Source organism: Patagioenas fasciata, chromosome 4, assembly GCF_037038585.1.
Source record: "Patagioenas fasciata isolate bPatFas1 chromosome 4, bPatFas1.hap1, whole genome shotgun sequence".
Classification (NCBI taxonomy): domain Eukaryota; kingdom Metazoa; phylum Chordata; class Aves; order Columbiformes; family Columbidae; genus Patagioenas; species Patagioenas fasciata.
Window position 1 is genome coordinate 32,311,613 of NC_092523.1, and position 26,130 is coordinate 32,337,742.

Consider the following 26,130-nt stretch of genomic DNA (forward strand, 5'->3'; position numbering starts at 1 on the left):
TGTATTGTTAACCCTGTCTCCTCCCCCTTCCCCCTTCAGCTCCTCTCTCTCCCCCCTTCCCACTAAGGACAGGCGATTGGGAGGGAAAGAAGGACAGAGAGAAGGGAGTTGGAAAGATTAAAAATGTTTTACTAATGCTACCAATAAAAATAGAGAAAATAATACAAAATATACAAAACCAATCTTCAAAGTCCCAGGAACTGCAGAGCCGGGACCCGAAGTCCTGGACTGGACTCTGCAGCCAACCGGAACTGGATTCAGTCTGTCACTAGGCCTCTGTTCACAGAGACAACTCGCAAGGTCCTCTCCTAATGTTGGCCATAAGGGAAAAGGGACGAGATCCTCATGATCTCCCACTTTTATGTGAAGTATTCACATGAATGGGATGGAACACTTCAGTTGGTCAGTTTTTTGTCACCTGTTTCTCGTTGCCCCTCTCACGAGGTGTGCATCCATTCTTACCAATGACCTTGCATTCCATTGCTATGTCTACTGAAACACGTATCTGGCTTTCCAGGAAAATGCAGCTAATATGAAGGCTTTAGCTGACAGGCAAATTCACTAAAAGAGAAACTTGTTTTTAACAAAACCAGGACATCATGTCATCACTTACTGATGAATAATAACTGCAGGAGTGGAATAATCCAGCCATTTTGTTGGTGCCTGCTCTTGCATGGTTCAAAAGAGGAAGTGAACAAAAAGGTCAAATGCAAAATTGAGTGGCAGCTGTAGGAAGTTACATAGGCGATGTTTTTATTTGAAGAAAAAAGTTCAAAAGAGCAAAGTTATAAAATACAAAGAGAAATTATATCCAATATGCAAAACACATTGCATTATTCATTACCACTTGAAAATTTAACTTCAACTGATCATAAAGTAGTTGGAAATATGTTGTTCTTTTCATCAGGATCAGAGTACATATATGTATAATATACACTTGTATAAGTGTATACATATGCAGGGATATACATATGCAAACACAGATGAGCAAAGACATACACAACGTACCTAGTCATAGAATCTGTGACATCTCCGTAGTCAATTACAAGCCCCAGCTGTAAACATTATTTTCCTCAGGGACTATTTCAGTAATTAATGAATGGTGGTGCTGCATGGAGGTGTAGCAGAGCGTGCTGATATTATGGTTTCCCCAGCAGTATAACCAGGACTGAATCATTCAGACAACTTCCTTCCCAGCATGCTAGGCAAAGCTGAACTTAAAAATGTGTCAGTATATATTTATACTCCTTCTTCTCCAAGGTCAGAAGGGCTGTTTAAGTCTTTCACATCTGGCTGCTCTCTCCCACCCTTTTCCTGTGGGAAGTTCTTCTCTCACATCTTCAGCCACAGAGAAGGGGAAGAATAGCTGTGTGAGGACTACACAGCAACCTAAAGGTCAGTGGAATCTTCCTGGGAAAGATGATTAAACATATTGCTTTACTCTGAAAAGTGATTTTGTAAAAATTTTGATCAGTTCTCTGAGTGACAGAAACATACTGAATCACAGAGGCTGATTTAGGAAAGCTGGGGGTTCTGCTAGGTAGGAGCTGTAGGATAAAGTGTAAAACTGTGAAAAACTAAAACTAATGTCTGGTGAAAGAGCAATAGACTATTAATGAATTAAGACCAACAGTATTGATGTAGAATTGCCTTTCGCATTAAAACTAACTACACGGCTGAAACGTGTGGAGGAGCTAATGTTTCTCACAATCACAGTATCACAGTATCACAGTATGTTTGGGATTGGAGGGGACCTCGGAAGATCATCTAGTCCAATCCCCCTGCTGGAGCAGGAACGCCTAGGTGAGGTCGCACAGGAATGTGTCCAGGCGGGTTTTGAATGTCTCCAGGGAAGGAGACTCCACAACCTCCCAGGGCAGCCTGTTCCAGTGTTCTGTCACCCTCACTGAGAAGAAGTTTCTTCTCAAATTTAAGTGGAACCTCTTGTGTTCCAGCTTGATCCCATTACCCCTTGTCCTATCATTGTTTGCCACCGAGAAGAGCCTGGCTCCATCCTCGTGGCACTCACCCTTTATATATTTATAAACATTACTAAGGTCACCCCTCAGTCTCCTCTTCTCCAAACTAAAGAGACCCAGCTCCCTCAGCCTTTCTTCATAAGGGAGGTGCTCCACTCCCTTAATCATCTTTGTTGCCCTACACTGGACCCTCTCCAGCAGTTCCCTGTCCTTCTTGAACTGAGAGGCCCAGAACTGGACACAATATTCCAGATGGGGTCTCACCAGGGTGGAGTAGAGGGGAAGGAGGACCTCTCTCGATCTACTGACCACCCACCTTGTAATACACTCGAGGATGCCATTGGCCTTCCTGGCCACAAGGGCCCAGTGCTGGCTCATGGTCATCCTGCTGTCCACCACGACCCCCAGGTCCCTTTCCCCTACACTGCTCTCTAATACGTGATTTCCCAACCTATACTGGAACCTGAGGTTGTTCCTGCCCAGATGCAGGACTCTACACTTTCCCTTGTTAAATTTCATCAGGTTATTTCCCGCCCAACTCTCCAGCCTGTCCAGGTCCCGCTGGATGGCAGCACAGCCTTCTGGTGTGTCAGCCACTCCTCCCAGCTTAGTGTCATCAGCGAACTTGCTGATAGTACACTCAATTCCCTCATCCAAATCGTTAATGAATATATTGAATAATATTGGCCCCAGTACTGACCCCTGAGGCTCTCCACTAGATACTGGCCTCCAACTAGACTCCACACCATTGACCACCACTCTCTGGCTTCTCTCCTTAAGCCAGTTTGCAACCCATCTCGCTACTCTATTGTCTAGACCACACCTCCTCAATTTAGCTGTGAGGATGCTGTGAGAGACTGTGTCAAAGGCTTTACTGAAGTCAATGTGTCCACACTGCACAATTGACACATAGCGCAGAAGAGCCTGATCAAACTTTGAGAGATCCAAGTTTGCATGTCAGGAAAAGTCTTAGACACAAAGCTCCACATTAATAGTTACCAGAATCAAAGACTTGCTTGTTAAAAGATAACCTGAGTATTTTTACATAGATGTTCATTCTCAAGTGTCAATTTCTTTTCAGGAATCCTGGAAGCTCAGTGAGACAGCATCTGTGCCTGGTTATCAGAGATTTCTTTATAAATCACAAGCAAGATACTTTTTCCCCTCTAAGCTGAGTTTGAACTCTTCAACACAGCTAAGTGTCTGAGGACACTAAGTCACATGGTCCATGGGCTCTGTTGATGCTGGAAAAGAACAGTTTGTGGTTCAGAAGCTACTCTGAGCTTGCAGAACTGATGATGATAATGGTACCCAACAGCATCACTTTTGCAGGGCCATATTTAGAAAGGAGTTCCAGTCTAAACCTTTGCATTTAACTTCTGCTAGAACATGTTATTGTTCTTTTTGCTGCTCCCTATATCAGACAAATTTCCATTGGCAGATGCTACTTTTGTGCAGAACTCCATTGAGTCAGGTATATAATGCACATATGCATGAATAATGCATACAATTTCTGAACTCAGTAAGCCCTTCTGCGCAGATCAGACTGCAAAATTCGCATCATGTCTTAGAAAAACTCAAAAAACAAAACCACAACCCCACCCTAATTTGAGAGATTACCTCCTCCACTTTCAGACAAATTAGGCTATCACCTTGATGCACAGCTTATGTGGAAGAGTAGAAGAGGTGAAAATAAGCCAACCCTCACAATCCCATAATGCACATTTCATACTTTAGGTGTGCCAAAACTCATGTTGTTTGGTTCAGCTACAGTAAGTCACCTAGTACTTCTTACTGAGGCAACTCATGCGATTCATTCTGGCTAATCAAACCTTAAGCACTTTGGCAAATTCTGACCCCAAAACAGAGTATGTTGAGCCTATGAACAGTACCTGTCTACACAAGACTGTAAAGCAGTGGTTAATATGTAAGCAACATGCTGATATCTGTAACAAAAAGTATGTTTTCTGTGCTGATGAGGCTGGGCAATTTTCTTGGCACATGTGCCTTAGAAGTTTCATTGACATGGCCTCAGTTGCTCAACAGCTGAGACTTACCACAGGTTTGCTAGAGGTACTTGTTGGTTACCTCAACGTTGTTCTCTGCAAAACAGAAGATGATTGCAGCTCTCCTGCCACTCCCCATTACACACCCCTTGGTACACCCCCTCAATGTCTCAAATAGCAGACTGCTTTATGCAGCTGAAGACCAAGTCATGCCAGAACTTTTTCCCTACTGTTATGGGAAAGCAATAATTCACTTCTGACTCTAGAAAGCCAAGATCTCCAAAGAAAATAAACCCCATAACTGCTGGAAAGAATAAAAAATTGTCATCCAATATTCATGTAAATATACTTTTACATCTTCATACCTTTTTTTTTTCTGCAAATGGGTAATGAATTATAGAGACACTACTTTTCTGTGATTTAAATGTTCTTTTGTTGTTCAGTCTAATAAAATACAGCAGTTTTTATTTATTAACCCAGATTTTAAATATTTCTTGGTATTTTTTTCCTTTGCAAATGTTTTCCCCTCTGTGTTTGTATTTGAAAAGTTTGAAGAACAATCTGTCCTGCATAATAAAAACTCTTATTTATCTAGTGGCTAAATGTATTCCGGGCAGCTAAAATGTGAAGCTGCTGTTCTGCCAAGTAATTCTGTCATGACCTGATGGGTATTAACCTGTTTGCAAGGAAGAACACTTTCATTTTTATGACATTTGCATTTTGCACAGAATTACTGGCTATGAATAACATTGCCATGAACTAGGTGGAGAGGAGGCTGGGCTCCAACCTCCTCCCCCAGAAATCATCAGCCAGCACAGCTCACAAGGACATTAAAAGCATCACAAAGTACCTTCCTTCATACAAAATTTCCCTGAAAATATTGTCAATAGAATTAATTTACCTACCCCCACAGCTGAGTACCTATAAGCAAACTTTATTTCGTAAGGTGTGATACCTCTGTTAGGAATATTGGGTTGCTTAGATAAATGAATGTTTTCTTTCTCTTCTTCCTCTTTGCCACCCTGCCTCTCTCCTTTTTTGAACCCTTTTGTATAGTGTATTAATGACCTATAAGTCTATGCTAATATCCTGTATTCTGCTATACACATTAGTTACAACCAGTATCCTGAGCTGTATCTAAAGGCATGTCAGACTTCAAAAATCAGGATAGTTGTTTTAAAGTCATCAGGTTTTTCAGAGGGGAATTTTATGTTATTTATCTTCAGAGCCTTGTTTTCTGAGCCTCACTTGGATCAAGATATATATTTTACAGGTTTTTCTTTTAATGCAAGAGGAGATTTTCTCCCCAATTTAGACTCAAGGTATTGAAGAAAGCATCTTAAGATTTCCAATGAGATTGTAGAATTTGGTAGTACTGATGTCTGTTAATACAGCACAAGTCTCAAAATCTCACAAAAATCTACAGAGCAGTCTGCTATTCAGAGGAAAAGACATGGATATCTCTCTACATGCCACCTCTACTATATGATTAATTTATTCTCCAGATTTATTTCCTGTACTACCACATACATAGGTGACCACTCCATTCTCATTGACTGACTATTATTTTTTCATACATCTATCTAGTTATATAATTTGGTGAAAAACATTTAATTGCAAACTGGCCCACTAAGACTAAAAACTGGGAAAATAAGGCTACATTAAGTGTTTAAATAGAAAATTACATGTTTAAACTTCAACACTTCAAGTTTACTGCATGTGTTCATTAAGTATATTAATCCTTTTCTCTTCAGCATTTCCTCCTGTCAATACATTTCAGAGGAAAATCAATACTCAGAATAGAAACAACTAAAAAAAAAAACCACAAACCACACACACAAACCCAAACAGCAACAAAAAACTCGCACCACCTGCTGAAAAACAGAAAGGCGAAAAGAATATGTTAACAAGGGGCAAGACTGTAATTTACAGATAATTGTCCTGAGAATTTAAAAGTAAAAGTAGCCCAGCCACATGGGAATACAACAGGAGTGTTCAGGAGAATGGTCCATGATTTATTCTTCTGCAGATAAACAGAAACTTGTTAATTCCTCTGAGCCATTAGTTCACTTATGTAGTGCAAAGTCACTAAACAGTCACTGTCCAAATATGTTTTTGCCCTTTCATCAGATTGACCCTCTGCATGATCACATGAAGTAAGAGATCCACAGTATAAGCACTGAATCAGTTATAGATGCTTGACTTCCTACAGATTTTTGGTTCTCAAAGAGTTTCCCCATAGAAGAAGAAAGGCAAACCCTAGCCAGATTGGAGATGGAATTTGATGTGCTTTTGGAGGATTTATACAATGTGCCAGTCTCAACAAGGGCAACAAAGATACTTTGGATATTTCTATATTGCATATCAGGCAGTATGTAACAGCGTAGTGATGGCAGCAGAGATCTCATTCACCTGGACTAATTCTTGTCTGTTTACCTGTAGTCATGGTGATAGGGAGCTCACTGCTGACTCCAAACATGCCTAGGAAGCTTTGTTAAATAAACAATTCTTGGGCATGTTTGTAGTTTGAACTCCATGACTCTACTGGTTTCTGGCCTAGCTGGTTTAAAGCTGGATTGTATGTTTGTGAGCTGCAGTTGTACATCTGACACATTCCCTGTGAGGCTGCAAAACCAGTAAGGACTTTCGACTGAAGAAAAGGAACGTTATGGCTGTGCAGGGCTACCAAACCCCCCCGAAACATATGTGTCTGTGACACTCTGCTACTTTTTATAAAAGCAGTTATGGATTTGTCAACATTTCAAAGCCACTGCAGTGACTGAGAGAGCAGGGTAAAGCCATTTCAGTTCTTAACAGAGCAACATAGCCTAATTAGACCTGAGATAATATCTGGCCATTTCTCCTGTTTTAGGTGGAGGCATTTCAAAGCCCCGTTTATATTGGATGTAAATATTTAAATTTACATTTTACAGGCAGTATTGATGGAGGAAAACACATACACATGACCACTTCAGGTAGCATCTTCACAGAAGAAAAAGAAACAGTCCTTTGGTCTAATAGCTGAAATTTACGCAACTATAAATCTTTATGGAAATATGTTAGCTTTATTTTTGGTGAAACGCAAGCTAAGTAACTACCTTGAACTGATGACTGTTGGCAACGATGTATGATCACCGGTCTTCTACAAATATTATCTGAAGCAAATTTTAAGGCCTGTTCATAACAAATTATGTGAGTGTTTACCCCAGCAGTGAAATGTGAGTTGTATGTGACCCACTGTTAGCAGAAGGTTTTGGTATCATAATACAAAATTTGTTGGAAAGTTGTGATCTAAGCAAAAGAGTTGGGTTTAAAGATGTCACATAAAAAGACAAAGACAATGAATAATTTTCTTCACAAGTCAGCTGTATTGTTAGTTCTGGTGTCCACAGAACAAATTCTGTTTTCTTAAAGACTACAGTAGGGATACATGTATGTGTGTATATGTGTATATAATGTACATTTGCACATATATATGCACATGTGTCATATACAGTGATGAAATATCACAGAAAAAAAGATGAGCAAATCCACAGCCGAAATTTTTGAAGGTATTCCCAGCAATTTGATATATCCAAAGGACTTATGTAAGTGGAATATATGCAGGGAAAAAGATATTATGACTGTAAGATTTATTCTGGCTATTCTTAATATCAGTTATTCTTAGCATTAGCTATTCTTAGTCTAAGACTATTCTTAGCCCGAAAATGAGTTTTTTAAGATATCTGGCCCAGGGGAATGATTTGAATTATTGAGGCTGAAAGAGCGGGATGCATGAAACCTCTGTAACCTGCGGACAAATAGAACTGCCAAGTCCCGGGCATCTCAAACAAGGCTCGTAGAAAAAGGCAGCTTTTTAAGCTGTTTGCCAACACTGGAATGAAAAGAAATAGCATCCTATATGTGATGGTCTGGAGCTGTATCCCATCCCGTGGCACTTTTTGCTGCTCTCAGCCAAATTTTGCCCGTGATGTATCCCAAAAGCAACTTCTGAAGTGTTATCTGTTAGGACAGCTGTAGCGGCTCTTTCCCCTTTGCTCCCACCACTCCCTCGAGCTTCGCCGTGAAATCCCACGTGGAACAGCACATGATGTGCTGTCCCACCACACACTCCCGAAAGCCGCCGTGGAAAATACATTCGATAAAGAGCATTTCGAAGGCATCCGGAGCCGCCGTTCCTCCTGCCTCCTAACGCGAGGACAGGGGAGGCATCCACTCACTCGCCCCCCATCCAAAACCGTGTGGAAGTGTTTCTGAGAGCGGATCGTGAACCTCCCGCAGGTGCTGTTCACATGTCGAACTTCAGAGCACTCGGGGCAGAATCGGATTAGAAAACCCCAGTGATTGTTGGGAATGAGAAATGGCAGAGGGTGATAGGTGGGAGTTAAACGGTCACTCCTTGACCGTTAGGAGGTGCAAGCAACCGCCGCTGTAAAGTCCCTGTAACAGACACGGGAGTCCTGTAACGGCCAGGGACGGGGCGGTGTCTGTACCGGCTCTGAGGCGGCACCAGCTCCAGCCGCGGGGTCGGGGCTGCCCGGGCTCCCCGCCCTGCCGGACACAGCCCGGCTCTCCAGGGAAGACTCGCATCTCCCCGCTGCGCCACCGCGCTGCCCGGTGGGGAGGGGTGGCCTAGCTCCTGGGGGGAGGAGAAGAGGGGAGGGCGGGAAGGGGGTCGGCGGGGCGGGATAGGGTTAGCCGGCCCTGCACGTGCATGGGGGCTTTCTGAGGGGAGGAGCGCCCCGGCTTTCGCCGCTGAGAGACCCGCAGCTACCACCGCACCTCCGCGCAGCCCGACCCGCCGCTGCCGCAGGGAGCCGTGCCCCGGCCCCGTAAGTGGCACCTTCTGTTTCCTTTCCTTTCCTTTCCTTTCCTTTCCTTTCCTTTCCTTTCCTTTCCTTTCCTTTCCTTTCCTTTCCTTTCCTTTCCTTTCCTTTCCTTTCCTTTCCTTTCCTTTCCTTTCCTTTCCTTTCCTTTCCTTTCCTTTCCTTTCCTTTCCTTTCCTTTCCTTTCCTTTCCTTTCCTTTCCTTTCCTTTCCTTTCCTTTCCTTTCCTTTCCTTTCCTTTCCTTTCCTTTCCTTTCCTTTCCTTTCCTTTCCTTTCCTTTCCTTTCCTTTCCTTTCCTTTCCCTTTCCTTTCCCTTTCCTTTCCCTTTCCTTTCCTTTCCGACGCTCCGAGGAGTTATTCTTAGTGCCAGGCGACTTGCGCGGGGAGGGCGGCCAAGGGTTTTGCTGCTGCCTTTTAAAGCCCGCCCGAGGGACGCGGCGCTGACTTTTCCCCGCTGCCCCCCCAGGGTCGTCGTCCCCGCCAGCGCTCGGCTGCTGCAGCCGGGGAGGGGGTGCGGGGGTCTGGGGCCGCGGGCAGAGGCAAGAGTGTGTGCTGAGCACAAGGGGAGAAGTGCTCCTGAAGGCTGCTGGGCGTGGGGCGCGGGGTCGTGTTTGCTGGTCCTGGGGTAGGATCTGATACTACTATTGTGAAGGTTTGGAGGCATGGATGGGTGAAACTACACCCCTGGGTTACCGACAAGCTCATTCATGCGCTAACTTTACCTGAAGGTGCTATCCGTGCAGGTTTTTAGAGTCAGAGCAAATAATCACAGCACAACCTCAGTTCTGCGGCGCATTTCAAGAAGTTGGAGAAACCGTGCTTCAGTGGAGAGCACAAAGTGGGTGCACGTCCCTAACTGTTGTAAAGCAAATGTAGGAAACATAAGATTCTTCCCTCGTGCCAACTTTGCATGTTTAAATATAGAAATGTTTGAAGTATATGTCATCCAACATGTAATGCTAGTGGCAGCTGGAGAAATCTAGTCCAATAAAATAATATTTAAAATTTAATGTATCTGAAGCAGCAGAGCAAAATCTTTCCTTTTAAAATGTTAGTTATCACTTGAGATTTATGGTACTGTTTGGATGATAGAGTGTTGTGAATCTGATGCAAGTCTTGTGTCTGGGTGAACTCCAGTAAATCAAGGGAACTAAATTAGACCTGGGGAGGAGGGGAAATCACACCACTTGGTTCTGACAGTGAGTGGAGTTTCTGTGATTGTTATGCTGATGCTGAACTCATCATTCCAGCAAAAGTAACTCACCTGTGAAAGGGACAGAAGTTTCCTGAAGTTTGTCCCAAGCTGTGAAAGGAAGTCCTTCCAGCCCACCCTCTGCTTCAAGTACATCAGTACCTAACATTTATTTATTTTAAAAGCTTTCAAGCACATTTATCTTTGTATTCTTTCAAATTAAAATCAAAACAAATATACTGAGAGGCATTCAGATGTTTCAGAGATGGGGAGTGTAAGACAAAGGATCATGGCATATAGAACTTGTATATATTGAAACAAGCTGATGGTAGTTTGCTTATGCTAGAAAGACAAAATAAAACAAATTCTATGAAAAGTTCATGTAGACACTGTGCAGATTCAGTACACAGTGGATCTTGGATTAGAATTTGTATTACACAGTGTGGAAAATGTTTTGAGTTCTGGTTTGTGTTACCTACTGGTATTAAAACATTGACAGTAAAAATAGGCATAAGCCCTATACAAAAACTAAACTTGTTTTCATTGGCATCTATAATGTACTATACAGACAGAAAAAGACATGGTGCCTGCCCAGCTCCTGTAAGCAGGTGTCCATTGCTGCAGTTGATTCCATTTGACACTACCCCTGTACACACAATACTTCTGAACCCTGCTGGGCTCTGGTACAAATTGGAACAGGAACAAGACAACTCTACACAGACATAAGCAGCCATAATGATATATTTTGAAAGGTGCAGTGAATTTTGCATGTGTGACATACATTTTTAGTCTTTTGCAACATGTTGTAATTAAGATTATCCATGCATGGAGTAATCTTCTGTGTAACTGATGATACTAAAATACAACTTTTGATTCTTCAGACTTGGATGAAGACTGGCACTTTATGAAGTTTTAATGCAATGAAGTTTTGATCCTGAAGCTCAGTATGTTGGTTAGTGTGTGCGTGCATAAATGGTCTGACCAAGATTCTTGACCTAAGTAAAAATGTACTTGATGAGATACATGAATATGCAGCTGTTTCTAGCTTTGTCCACACTTAGAGATTAAATCAAAATCAGTTTCAACTTCCTTAATAGATTCACGTATTTAGAATTTTTTTTAACCTGTCTATGTATAAATCCTTTTTAAAGCTTAAGATTCTAGGTTAACAAGGTACATAAATATGACAACTAATTTGGAGTCAATGTGTTAAGTTATTGATGCCATTTATTAGGAGCTTTATGGGGATATTTGCTATGTGAATATATTCTCATAATGAGCAGCAGTGAGTACAAAAAGACAGGTAAGATAGAAGTAGAGTAATAATTTAAAACTTTTTAAGACTTTTTCACTTTCTAAGTGTTTTGGAAACAATGTATTTTTACAGAGGGAGCTTCTGTTTGCAAATCAGTGATTACAGTTGACTGTTACAATGACTAAAACCAGAAGAAATTCTGGGTAAGTATGTTGGGTACAAGGATCTAGCAGCTTAGAATTCCTCTAGTTGGAGATAACTGCACAAAACACCTGCATCTTAAGTGAAAACCATCAAACTTAATTTTACCAGTGTAAGGACCAGAAATGGGACCAAGATTAACTTTGCAACTGTGAGAAAAAAACACACAGCAGCTTAAGTCAATGTGGTCTTTAGCTGGCTTGAAAATGCATGTTGTCTCTACCTGTCAGCTTGCATGCATTTGCAGAGTAGTTGAGAAAAGTTGTGACATGCACGCATTGTAAAATGAGATATATTAAAAGGTGCTGTGAAGATTTAGTTCTTCCTTTTGTGCCTTGGCACATTTTTGTTCATTTTACAGTGGACTTTATATTTAAGACAGAGGCAAACAAAGGGGAAAGACTGCAAATTATCAAAAAAGAGCGTAAGCTAAATCTCATTCTGTAAGTTGTCATAGAGCTTATAAGATCATAAAGTTCTTTCAGCTTTTCTCATAGTTCTTGATCATCTTCACCTGTGTTTGTTGTATAGGTATTTTGGCATCTGTCCATCACGATACAGGTATCATATGACACACAAAAAACCCCATACAACAAAATATGCCATGCTTTCCTGGTTTCCATGCTGTCCTGTTTTTAACCAGAATTCTTCCCAGCTCATAGAATGATGTGTTTGAGGGCAGAGGGTAGAACCATTTAGGGAAACTTTCTTTTACATAGGCAATATTAGGTAGGACATTAACATAAAATGTATCATGCATTGTAGGCTACCAGTCCTGTCTGTGACTCATTGTTCATTTTTGATACTAGAATGAGCAATTTTCTGCCATTCTTTTCCCTTCTTCCCTCAGGTACTTCCCAGGCAGTTAGTGACCTATTAATGCCACATAGCCAAAGATATACAAAATGGTTTGTAATGCCATTTGTGCAAATATTTGTGACTTTAAAGAAGGACTTCATGTATTCACATTAGCTTTTTACATACTAAGATATTAAAATAATTTTATGTGCTGCTTAAATTATTAAAAAGTATATAAAAATGCTTGGAGTCATGTTTCCATGTCTAAAAGTTTTCATATATCTGAAAGTGCCCACCTTCATGACACCTTTGCCATTTATCACCTTGCCTTCTATCACGTGGGGCTCCCTTAGCGTGACAATACAATTCTGATCCTCAGTCCTACTGATTCTTCAACTTTCTGTGTGTTGTTCAGCTGAGGTAAGAATCACCTTCATTCCACTAGTTTAGTAGCTAAACAATTTAGTATTGGTAAGTCGAGTGACAGGGCTGTTAGAAGCAAACAGTTGAGCTTACAGAAAATGACAAATGTGTCCTGCTATCTGCTGGGAAAAGCATTTGTGTAAGTCATCTGGCACTACAACTCCAGTGAGATTTACAAAGGTTACTAGTAAAAGTGGCTTCTGGGATTCCTAAGTTTAGTCATTGCTGATAGTCGTCCAACAGCCACAGTATTATCTTGCTTGATCTCAAAATTGTAATTTGAGAGGACTTACTCAAAGGCGAGGGTCATTTAGAAACACCCTTAATGTTGTCATTGTCTTCACAACTTCCTACATAGGATTGCATATGTATGGAATTAGAGATTTTTGAATGTATGTAGGATACTGATGGGAAATGTACCGCATGTGCTTGACCATATGCTGAACAGTTAGCTCAGGACATAGTGTGCTACACACTGGAGAAGAAATGTACCGTTCTCTTGAATAACGCATTCTACTTGCGAGATGATTATTGCAGATCTCTTAATGTCAAGATATGGTCTACAGGAACTTTGTACGCAGATATCCTGTAGATTCATCAGTCTCACTTGACCGTGAACCCAGGTAGAAATGAGAGCGGGGAGGTTGTGACAGTGTAAAAGGTTGATAGGCTCATGGCTGGTGTTGAGTCTGCATTTATTGAACGTAACTGGGGGAGAGGTGCTACTGAAGTAGTATACATAGACAATTGTCATATCTATGCTTTCTTTACTGTGGCCAATAAGATTCTGTCTTGGACTGCAGAGACTCCTGTAGATGTGTGGTATACACACACATCCCCAACATATGTTATGAAGAACTAAGCGTTGAACTAGAATATTAATTATAATTAAATTTAATGACAGAGGCCTCACAAAGTATACCTTAATTTACATATCATAAAGTTAATAGAATCCTGACAGAAGATCTAGCCTCTCAAAATGTAGCCCAGACAATGGACTTGTATGAACTGTATGGAATAGCAATGGAGAGGACATCACAGCTCTGATAGCAGCTAGCTACTCTAGTTTGGGTTATGGCTTCTATGAACAGCATGATACTATCTAAAACTAGTTTATATAAGAATCCAGGCCACTCAATGGCCTCTCCAAAACTTATTTTGAAAGAGTAGAATCTCTCATTATTATTGCCTGACTGGCTGCACACATCCGACAAGTAGAAGTAAATCAGCCACACAGGAAAAAAAAAGGAGGAAACAATCATATGTGAACTACCACATTATTGTCATGCTCGTTGACAGACTCTGGTTCTTCTTCCATCTCACTTTTTAAGTTACCTTTTCCTACTACATGCAGTAGTTAATGTAGGAGACCGGTAAAGACCTCTGTGCAGGTTCTAGAGAAAGGTGGCGTTTGATGCACTCAGTTCCCTGTGACAACTCATCAGAAGTGCAGAGGAGTGCACACCACAGCTGCTGTTTCTGATAAGAAATCAGAACGAGCAGAATCAGTGTTGGTGATTCAGTGTTACACCGTAGTCCTCTGTGTCACTAATGGCAAGGTGGTTTTGCATCTTTGTGACAGTAGCATCAGTTTTTAGAAGTCTTGCATGACTTTTCTCACTAAATTACCTCATTTCTGAAAATTATTTCGTCAGATGTACTACCAAAAAGGGATGGTACTTGGTTAGATTCATCCAATTGTACCAGTTACTAGAATTTTGGTGAGCAGCAGTTTGTGTGCTGTAGAAAGGTGTAAAATGTAGAAAGGTGTCAGCTGACAAAATCTACAGGGAATTTAACTAGGAATCACTTGTCAGTTGAGACTGGAGTGAAGGAAGAGACAAACTGTACCAAGTGATTTTGCCAGACTTTACTACTATCTTCTGTGTTTAATGTACAATGTCACTTCATCTGTGCTTTTTGCTTTCCAGAATAAAGTGATTTTGTTTAAGTAAATATGGAATAAATTTATTTTTGCTTTAAATAACATTCTTCTTTATGTGACTCTCTTTGTGGGGTGAGAGTTCAATTTAATGCAATTTAATCTTCATTTTCTTTACTGTGAAAACAGTGAGCAATGTGGATAACCTGTTCTATAGCAGTGTGAATTCCTGTAGCTAATCCCTGGTCCTAGCTCATTTTGTTTGAGGTTAGGTTGTTTGGAGTTTGATTGCATGCTATTTGACAAAATGGGAAAGCAATTGTGTTTATTTTATTTTGTTTGTGCAGTACCACGTGCATTGTGGTTATGGACTAAATAATAATTGAAATGGAATTTGGAAAGGATTATTTATTGTCCTCTTCTGAGTTTCTTTAAATTGAGAAACATCTCCATATTAGTTAAGGAAATAGTAACATTTGGATATCATGAAGATATCTGATTACTCCCATGAGGACTTAAATTAATTCTTCTGAATTCACTGTTTATGAGTGATTTGGTGTAATATGGATTTTATTCTGCCCTTGAATGTTTTTGGACTATCATGCAGTTGAGAGAAAACAATGGGATGTGACTTGCCATGAAATACTTTCAGCACTGTGAATTAAGATGAAAAGGCTTGTGGATATATAGAATCAGCACAAATGTGTGATTCTTTTCAAAGGTACACTGCTTCAGAGTGCCTTTTAGAGGCAACAGTTTAAATGACCAGGCAGCATTTTCGAGCCTTGTAATGACAGTTTGACTTGTTTAAAGGTTTAAAGGTCAACAGTATTCAAATGCAGTCAGTAGCAAAATTTAATTGCTCTGTTCTGCTGTAAGAAAAGGGAGAACTTTCAAGGGTCGTACTGAAGAAGTATGTATTGCGCAAAATCAGGTTTGTTCTGTGGAAATTGTAGGCCAGCAAAAATTCTTACATGTTTTTGCAATAATAGATATATGGTAATTATATGTTCTACTGTTGTTGTTTTCCCTCAACAATATGTTTTTAGAAAATCTGGATGTGTTACATCTATGCACTACTTACCAAACTGGGTTCACTCTCTTTCTATATGTTGACTTCAGGAGTGGCCATTCTGCAGGTGGAACAAGGTCTCCTGTGTGAAGAGAGAATTCCTAAGCTGGGGACTTCCTTCAGGCTCATTTGTAGAAAGTGCCTCTTACATCTATGAATTAATATTTCAAAAAATTAATGTTCAATAAGGCATGAGTATACACTAGGTAAATTGCTGTGCTGACAAATAAGAGAAAAATGACAGTTATGTAGAAATAGATCAACAAAAAGATCCAGTATAAAATTCAGTGGTATGAATTACAAAGAAGTACACAGTGCTTGGTTAGAAATACTGTAAAATTTGCAATTATAATATTCACTGCCAGATGGAAAAGTCTAGAGAAGTTGAAAATAATACTTCTTAAAACACCATCTATGAGGAGAGTTCACTATTGTATCTAATAAACCTGCTTTGAGTTTTCAGTGTTTTAAAGTTTAAGGTGACTGTCCTTTCCATCACTTGAAGCATATCTTATCCTTTCTGTTACATTCTGAATTGGTCCACATAGTTGCTATGAAGAAATATTAAAAAATCTCTTTTTAGTTACTTGATAAAGTACATTGACTCCTAAGGACAACTCAAAGGCATGTTGCTGTTCCTTGTTTTCTCACAGTGCTGTCTTTTCCATTTCCCAACTTATTTTTCTGTGCATTAGTGGCTTTTATACTTCATGTATGTGTCAGTTCGTGTGGAATAACTCAGTGGCCTGTAGAGATTTGTGCTGGTGTAAACAAACAATGCCTACAGTCCAATAGACTGACCATGCTGGAGCTAAAAACATCTTCAGAAATAGATTTTTTTCCTAAGGTCCGTAGCTGCCTTCTCCCAGTATCTGTATTTTTCTGCTCTCTGGTCCAGAGCCAGGTGGATTAATGTCATTTGCCCACTTATGTGAAAGATACCTGACAGAAAATAAAGTCAACATCCTTATTGTGTTCCAGTATCCAAATGCTTGAAACCAAATCTAGCAGATATAGTCAGACTCTTCTTGTGGTCTAAACAACTGAGTGGGATTTCAGCACATCAATCTTATTTTGTTGCCACTTATGTTGCAAAAAAACCAATATTATGAAGCTCTTTGTGGTAGGTTGTTTTTGGTAGTCAATGGTGGCTCAAGATGAGGTGTTGCATAGGGAAACAATGGTGATTCACATGCTGTTTGCTTGTGAGAGCTGGAACAGGATGAGTGACTATCAGTAACTAGTTTAAGGTATGTGGTAGAACCCACATCATCTGAGAACTTAAGGTTTTCAGTCACATTTTGCATAAATTCTTGTGCTGCATAGAACTTGAGTTATGAGCCATATCAGGTCTGCATTGTTCTCTGGCTTGCATGAAAACTAAGCATACGATGTAAGTAAAACATTCAGTGCTGGCTTGTTTACATATTCTCAGAACATTAGGAAGAAGAGCATACTTTGTGGTATTTGGTTTTACTCTTGCTGACTTTTTAGCAGAAATTTGCTTGACAATAAAATAAATAGTTTAGAACAATCCCACAGTGGACACCAAAATTATTTAAATGCATACTTTTGCAGGAATGAGTTTTTCATAAATATATTTTCACATATGGAAAGTGTTGTGCCTTCACAATTAATGTGTTCTCTGCTTCTTTCTTTGTCAAGTGTATTTCTTTATCTTTTTAAACTAAAAACAGAACAGCATTAGAGTTAGATATTGCTTGCCTGTTTGGCAACAACAATACAAATAATAATAATTATTATTATTATTTTACTGAAGTACTTGACAGCCATATCAGGGCTTGAGTTCATAGAATCGTTTTGGTTGGATAAGACCTTTAACATCGAGTCCAGCTGTTAACCTAACACTGTCAAGTCCGTCTCTAAACCACGTCCCTAAGAACCTCATCTACACATCTTTTAAACATGGAAGCTTTAGGCCAAGATCATCATGAAGACTATCCTGTGATCTTCCACTGCCCTCCCCAAACACACACATACTCTCAAAAATAATACATTTCTATTTTAGAGTTTAGTAGCTCTGCCAATCACAATATGATTTTTATACATGACTTTCCTACCAGTCTTGTTTTTTGTTCATTTCTCCACCTCTGTTTAGTTTTCCCTGCTTTCTTCTGAATGTCCAGCTTCTGAAATTGTATTTTTTTTGTGGGAATTATATTGACCAACTCTTACTGAGACTCCTTTAGATTTTTAAGACAATAGGAAATTTTCAGGAGTTGAAAAATAGATACTCACGTCATTTAGAAAAACCTTCTCCTTATTTGTCCTGTGAAAATCCAACCATCATCACAGCTGTAGAGCCTGATATGAAAAATACCATGTGGTAGCAAGTTATTTGCTATGAGGTGTTCTGGTAGAATGACTATCTTACAGCAGTGAGCTATTCACTGTCTGTTTTTTGCATGTTCAAGTAAGAATAAGCTGAGAGGGAAAAATCAGCTCTCTAACATACTTTCCCTAATGAAGGAAGTCTGTTCTAATTGTTTCAACATTTATTCCCTGGTGGGACACTGCTTCAGGGTAACCAGTCCAGAATTGTTTGCAGCCTCCCATGCAATGTCCAACTATTAGAAATATTTTATTAGACCATTTTAATTTATTACATGCATGTGCCTTATTCTGAGGCAACTAGTTGCAACAGCAAACTTAATAACCTCATTTTGTATTTCTAATTATCCCGGATATAAACTTTTATAAACTGTTCTGTAATTTTGTAGTACCCTGTAAAGCCTTCTATGGTGTTTAACTGCCTATATTCTCCACTTCATTAGTTGTCTAAGTAAATAATTTTGGATCTGTATTAAATAAGATGGGGTTTTTTTTACTGTTTTTCTGTTCTGTGTGGTAACAGATGGGTTGCACTTAGTTCAGTGAACCAGATGCAAAAAGAGCAGAATTTGCTTTAAAATATTGTTGATGTTGCATTTTTGTCTGTACACAATAAATTAAGTCAACTTTTGGACTATGTAAAGCGAATGTTTACACTATTTCATTGTTACTGATTAAAATGTATCCCCTACTCCCTGTGAAACAAGTGGCTTTCCGCCTCTGGATGTCAGAGCTTGTGCATTTCTTACTGAAGCAGTGTCAGCAGAAGCAGCTCTTGGGTTTTGCTCTGCGCTGTTCTCTCTTGTTCCTGCTCCAGTAACCATCCTGCTATCCCTGCACAGCTGTTTGTGGTACTGTGCAATGAACTGGATTAGGAAACAAATTCATTTTTTTCCTTGAGATACATTTGTCCTGTCCCAACAAATGAGACCAGGTGTGAGTCAAGTCTGGGTTAATTCTGTGCATTTATGCAAAGCGAATGACAGACAATCACTCCAGAGGTCCAATTCAGTTATGAGTTTTACTACAAGTACGTGTTGGAATACTAGTTACAGCGAATAGTGGCTTGGCAAAAGTATTTTATGATATCACAGAACTTATCAATACATTAACAGCAAAAGTCCTACTATGAGCGATGTATTGGCAACCATTAGTAGCTATAATACAAGAATTAACAAGAATCGAACAGCAGAGCTTAAGATAATGTTACTCTTATATGTTCAAAAGGAAATGCGAGAAAGAGAGTGGTAGAGATAGAAGGACATCTAAGGTATAAGACAAGAGAAAGAGAGTAATATCTCACCACTCACGGAAGGAGAGAGAAAGAAATGGGGGTATAGAAAAAAAACAAAAGAGAAGGAAAGAACAGAAAGGAAGAAAGAAAAGGCTGAGGGATCCAGACACTCTTACAGCTCCACAACGTGGATGACAGGACTTGTACCATGATGTATGGCTTCCGGTGTCCCGTGGTGAGGATGCTGGGTTTTGTAGTTCAGGAGCGCAGCGTCCTCCAGCGTCTGGTCTAGTTTCCGTGGCGAGGCTGGTGGGCTGAGAGTCCTCAGGGTGCTGGATTCCCTACCAGTGCTGTTTTAGGTGAGCTTTTTTATAGCTCTCCGAGTAAAGGAGAGTCTGGGGGGAAGGGGTGATTGCAAAAGATCGACATGTCTCGACAAGTCCCGGGCCATGTTGAAGGGTCTCGGCCTTTCCCCTTTGTGTGCCAAGCTGGGCATCTCAGAAAATGGGGCAATGTGTCCTCCGGCACATCCTCTACCTCCAGTGTCAGTCAGCCGGCCTGAGCTGTGGCTCGTTAGCTTGTCGTTGATATGTAAATCGCAGTTCGCCCTGTACTGAATGTGTCATCTCCTGTGGTTGGATGAACTAGTTTCGCCACAACATTTTCAGCCATGATCCTTATCAATACACAATAAGGTTGGATTAAGGATCAGTTCGCTGTGCAGCCACAACTAGGGGATGGACATGGAGGAGAGAATAGAATAAGCTGCTTAAATTGTATCACCAGTGGGAGAAACTATAGAATATACTACACAGAGCTGTAAAACATACAGTAATTTCTTTTATCCTGTCTGATTATTTCTTTTTTTTTTCCTTTTTTTTTTTTTTAACTGAAGAAAGGATTAGTTGCAAAACCTTTGATCATGGGAATGCTTTATCCAAACTTTTGAAGTAAGTTTGGGCATTTAAAATCCTATTTCTCCTGCAACATAGGAACTCCCATAGAGTTCAATTCCATAGTTTTATTCCTTCTAACAGGAGCTGAAAAAAAGTAATATATTTTTGAACAAGATGTCACTCACCAATTGCATTTTTGCTGCTGCTGTCTTATAGCCTTGCTTAGTAAATGCCTTACACGTGAAACTGTTTTTTGATTAAGTATTTTGGGTAGTTCCTGCTTCACATCTGTTACATCTTTCCTATAACTCTAGTTCCATTACTGCATATTTGACCTGATTCTGATCTCGGTTTGGCATTGTAAGTAGAGAACATTTCCATAGGAACCAGGGGAATTACTGAAGTTGCAAAACATCCCTCTTCTTCCCTCCCCCACAACACTCACTCAACTTTCATTTGCATGTAGTAGTAGACTATTACAAGCTATCAAAATTCTTCAAAGTGATCCTCTTGTGCCTGTTTATAAAAACATGTAATATTACAGTGTATTTGTCCCAGGAACTGATTGATGATTGATACGAATCACTCCTCCTGTAGAAGATGGTGAGTGGGATAAGTAGCTTCCTTTAATCTAAATCAGGGAACAATGAAACCCAGTATTTTAGCATGGTTGAAACCTAGCTAATGAAAATGTGAGTTTCAGTGTTCCATACAGTTTCTAAGGATCTGAAAACAAACATTGCTGATAGCACATGGTCAAACAGTGAGTTGATTTAATTGCATGTGTTTGCAGATGGCAGAAAGGCAGCAGAAACACAGAATGATGGGAACGGTGCTCATAGTATTACCTGGAGAGACAGGTTGGGGTTGGAGCTGGTGGCTGGATATAAGCCTGGAACTGTAAGCAAAGAAGCTCCCTCCTTGTACTTTGACTTCCGCTGTGTTCAGGGAAACAGGACTCTGGAAACACACAGCAGGGCATGTGAGATATATGACACTGTATTTCTTCACCTCACTGTAAGACATTGCAAATCCTTGAAAACAGATCTTTTGAGTCAAAGAGGAAAATCGGTAGTTGGTGGAGCATCTGTTTTTCAGGAAGACAAGCTTGCAAGTGCTGTACATAGAATCTTCTTTGATGGTGAACAAACCCCTTCAAAAATTCACCCAAAGTCTGCAGGAAGACCAGAAACTGTGGTATATAGCAATTTCATTCACAGTGCTACTTTAGTGAAGTGGCATTCTCATAAACAACTGGCATGCCTGCTGGCTCAAAAGTGAAGAACTTTTGCATTTCTCTTAGCAAATCTAGTAAGCAGGGTTTCAGAAACAACAACAACAAAACCTCCACAAAACTTGGGAAATAAATCTCTGAATTGGATAGGCTATAGAAATCATCTGCCTGGATGTGGAACTGGGTGAGCCAGGGAACTTGCATAAGGCTGAATATTTTGCCACAGATTTCTACTCCAGAGGCCCAGGAGGGGAAAGGTTGGATTGCCCCATCAGAAATGCTGCGGTCCTTGACGTTAGCATTTTGTGCGACTGACACAGTTCTGCTGAAGTTTATTTGGCTTAGTTCAGTATTGCTGGTAAATTGGGTAAATCACCTGGCAGAACAGAAAGATAACGTTTTGAGCATGGACTCTGAAGTAGGAGCTATTGCACAAAACGTTTCCTTGCCTGAAGTGGCAAAGCTTGATACTGTATCAACCGTTGAAAAATGGAGAAGTGGGATATGCTTCAGACCAGAAAGAGCAAAACTCTGGTGTTAAAATGCCACTCCGGGTTGCAAAATGGGAAGCAGTATATAGAATACGTTCAAACTGATGTTTCAGAATATGATCTCGCACCAGGCTGCATAGCGAGGAGCAGCTCGCCACCCTAAGCAGTGAAGAACGGAAATCACAAAAATGCTGCTTCAGTCCTGTGTGGGTTGTTTTTCTGGCCTTTGGTATTGATTTGACCATCTAGAGAGCTTCTTTTCATTCCTTGTGTGTATCATTGAAGACTTGGATCAAGAAAGCATGTCTGAACCTTCAGCTACTTCTGACATCTTGTTCATTAGTTAAGACAGTATGGCAGCATTGCGTTGTGTTATAGACTGTGGGAACTTAGCAACATGATGTTGGAGAACTTTACAAATAAAAGAGATCCTGGCTGATACAGAATGGGTGTGGTGGGTTTTGTGGGGTTTTTTTGTTTGTTTTGTTTTGTTTGTTTGTTTTCTGTACTGAATCTTAAGTTGGGAAGCAATTCAGCATCCAAAGACCCACCAATCCAAAGAACAACCAAAGAACTGGTTTTGTACAAGGATGAGTGTGTGACTTTTATGTGTGACTTGTATAGTACACCAATTTGCTTTTTGATGGTAGGAAGAAGATACTGCCTAGATGCTTGCCACAGCCTGTTTGCTATACTGAGACATACACTATGTACTAAAAGGCATATACTAAGCCCTTTGAACCAGGTGGACAGCTATCAGTATGAAATGTATGTTAAAAGGGAAGTGAGAAAAGCCTACTTAGTACTGATTTAGATAAATGAGCCCTAGAATTCAGCAGTACCTCCTACCTGAATTCCAAAGTCATGTATTAAGACCATATCAGAATGTGGTGGGGATGAACTTTCAAAATGGTCTCCTCCAGAAACTGAGAAAACAGTTGTGGAAAGTGAAGACTGCAACAAATAAGAAAAGTCCTCCTACACAAATGCAACCTCTGTAGGTTGCTGCCCTTGTCTTTCTCAGCTGCTTTTTCCTGCACTTCATGCTGAAATAAGGGTATTCACACTGAAATAAAGGCATGCTGAAATAGAACTTGTGAAGTGTTTTCTTTGAAGTAAAGCAGCACTGTGTCTATATTACTTCTGTAGAAGCCTCATTATACTTTTAAAATTTCAGATAAGTAACTGGGAGTGAGAGGTTCATTTGGCATTCCCAACCGGTAGTGACTGCCACATCAGAGTGCAGCAGTGTCTACTTCAGCAACTGCTGCAGGTCTGCAGGAGATCTTTTGGTGCTATGGATTCACAAACTGAGCCACTTATGTTTTGGTTTGTGTGGGAGAAGTGGGAGGACTTCAGCTTTGCTTTTGTCTTGTCCCATGGATTGAACTAGATGTTAAGAGTGCATTAGGTGCTGTTCTGAATCACGTATTCCAAATTCTTTTCATCAAAAAGAATGGTTCAGGATTGCTCTATGGAGTGAACCAAAGCACAGTGAATGGTCAGGATGACTGGGAGAATACTTTCGAAAATATGCATCTGATCTGAACAAAATGCCAGTGTAAACATGCCGAGGGTGACTCGGCTCTGCCTGTACCTGCTGGAGGCAGATTGTTACGCTTACTGTGGTATCAATGGAGTTTCACTTGTACATGACCCTCGTTCTTTCACATTGCATTTCAAAACTTGTCCTGGTGACAGTTCTGCAGCTAGTCCTGAACCAAACGTGTCGTACTGTTGCTCTCTAAGCTCTGAGACTGATGTACTCACTCTGTGTTGGTTGTAACAGTCAGAAAGAGAAATATTCTAACACCATTTCATTACCTATCTCTACCTTGGCAGTAGTCTGTGAAAACTGAGCTAAGTATGGCACCATGAAGTGTAAGTCAAATAAAACCTCTTTTTACTGGGCTGTTCTTGGTGTGCACATGTGCTCTGATGAACTTTAGTACTCAAAGATGGGAATTTCTTATTCCAGACTAACTGTGGGTCTTTGGTGGAGCTTTGCTAAAAAGAGGGAAGTGTAATAACAGTTTTTGAAAGGGTTGCATTTGATGCATAATGGAAAATATTGGATCTGTATAACCTAAGAAGCACTAAAGAAAGAAACCTGAATGTAAGAATTTAGGCAGGAAACAATCCTGTTGGATTCTACTTGGGCAAACAGTTGACTATTGAAAATGTAATTCCTTAGGAAGCAGACAGCCAAGCTTGAATTGTGAGGTGAAAAAAAAACCCCACAATTTCTGGCCTGAATCATCTGAACTATGTTTCAAAGATGAACTTCACAAACTGTTTCCATTATTGTTTGAACGTATTAGTAGCAATGGCTATGCTGGAGCTTCTTATTGTTTTGACAACATCAGGAAAATTTATTGCACATCAGTAGGAAGACAGATGAGCCCACTATACCACATTCTTTGATTGCATTTGGTTGTTTTACCTCTACATTTATCATACTGTTGATTTTTCTTAGATTAAGCTCTTGGACAAGCCGTGATTCTTAGCTGAATGTTACTGCAGTATGAGTAACTGCAGAGATTTTTTTTATCTTAGCATGAAGAATTTTTTGTTTCACTAATTGGGACTCAAAATGTATTTACAGAAATAATTTTGCCATGTGGCTACAATCTGTAGTACTTTCATAACAAAGCCCTTAATTTTGAAGGGATTTCAGTCTTTTTGATTATACATAACTGTTTGAATTTCTGGATCAAAGATAAAGAATAAAGTATGTTCTCTTCTTTTTTCTTTTTAAAATAAATGCTGACTCTTCCTTCCCCTCCTGTTCCGGAGCAAAAACAGTTTGGCAGCAGTGTTTGAACATGGTTCCAGTTAAACCAGTTTGGGAACGTAGTTTGGCAGGCTGGAATGGAGTAAGGCCAAGGTACATTAGAGCTAAGTTTTAAAGCCTAATTCTAAACTAAAATTGTAGTTGTAGTGAGAGAGAGAGAGATTGAGGTAGAAGTCAGATACAATGTTTGTCTATTCTCTCACCTCCTTTATTCATCTTTCTCTGGTTAATGAGATTGCTAGGCTGCTAGAAACTGGGCTCAAACTTTTCATGGATCTTACAGCTCTTCTGCCTGATCCTCAGTCACTGTGGATAGCAAATTACATAGCTGACTTATTCTTTGAGAAGTAGCTTATTATATTTAAGCATATTATCATTAGGTAAATTTTCACTTACCTTAAAAATTATGTTGTATGGAGCCTGTAGCAATGCACATAACTGATCATTTTCTTTGCTGTGTCATTTCTTGCAAAATAGTTGAATCAAAGGCTATTTATGTCTCCCTTGATATCTTCCAGTGTTGTACAAACACAGCTACTTTCAAGTGCTTTAGTTTATCTGCGGTTGACTTTAGAAGTACAATTTGCAATATGAAAGGATGACTGCAGGATATTATTTTTAAAGTTTGTATCAAAGTGATTGTGCATCTTTTTTTCCCACAGTGAAAATGTCTAGACTTTTCTGAACCTTTGTAAAGCTGTTATCCAGACAAATTAGTTCCATGAATTTGAGCCACATCAGCCTCAAGAATTATCCAAATAAATGGGGTCACCAAGTCATTTTACTCTTAACTATAATGCAAAACACTGCTCGTAATCTGAAAAGCTGACAGATATGAAAAGAAAATTGCTCATCAGCCACAGCCCACCTCTCTTTTTATTTTTTTTTTTTCAAACAGGAAGATTCTCAGTTCAGTTGAGTATTAAAAATATTTCCCAGCAGAGTGGGCATTCTGTCGCATAATAATATGGGCTGTCTCTGGGCATTGGTAAGTGTATTAAACATAGATGTCATGAAGAATCATTTGTGGCTAACATCTAATGCCAAGCCTAAGAGTCTATATAATACCCAGTTATATTTTTGGGAGATGTTAAATTCGTTTAGGAGAGGGAGGGGTGTCATGCTCCAAACTGTCAATAGCTTCTCTTTGATCTTTTATACTGTTTCAGAATTCATACCAATGCCAAAAATTAACTCCTCCATATCCATGGCTTCTTATCTGGTTTTGATTATGCTTTCCAAATAGCCTTTTAATCAGCATGTCCTTGTTGCTTGTGTTTTCTTTGTGTGCCATACACTCGGTTTGATAAACTTTGAACAAAGAAATCCTCTGAACACCATTCATGTTCACTTAGAGTCCATCTCCTCACTTTTACACAAGCTTCTCCAAATGTGCTTTGTTTTAGTTCCAAGCAGCTAATGTGAACATTATTTTATTTGGTCTTTTGTCCATTGTGGAAGAAAGGGAAAAAAACCCAAACAAAAACCAGTAGT

At 39.9% G+C, this 26,130-nt stretch overlaps 1 protein-coding gene across 2 annotated transcripts in view; it reads left to right on the forward strand.

Moving 5' to 3' along the window:
• Positions 1-8,687: 8,687 nt before the first annotated feature.
• Positions 8,688-26,130, forward strand: part of SLC7A2 (solute carrier family 7 member 2) — a 58,928-nt gene continuing 41,485 nt past the window's right edge. The window contains exon 1 of one of the 2 annotated variants that reach the window (XM_065837014.2): positions 8,688-8,817. The gene's annotated coding sequence lies outside the window, so the exon portion shown is untranslated. The remainder of the gene's footprint in view (positions 8,818-26,130) is intronic. The other variant, XM_071807549.1, reaches the window with a different exon arrangement.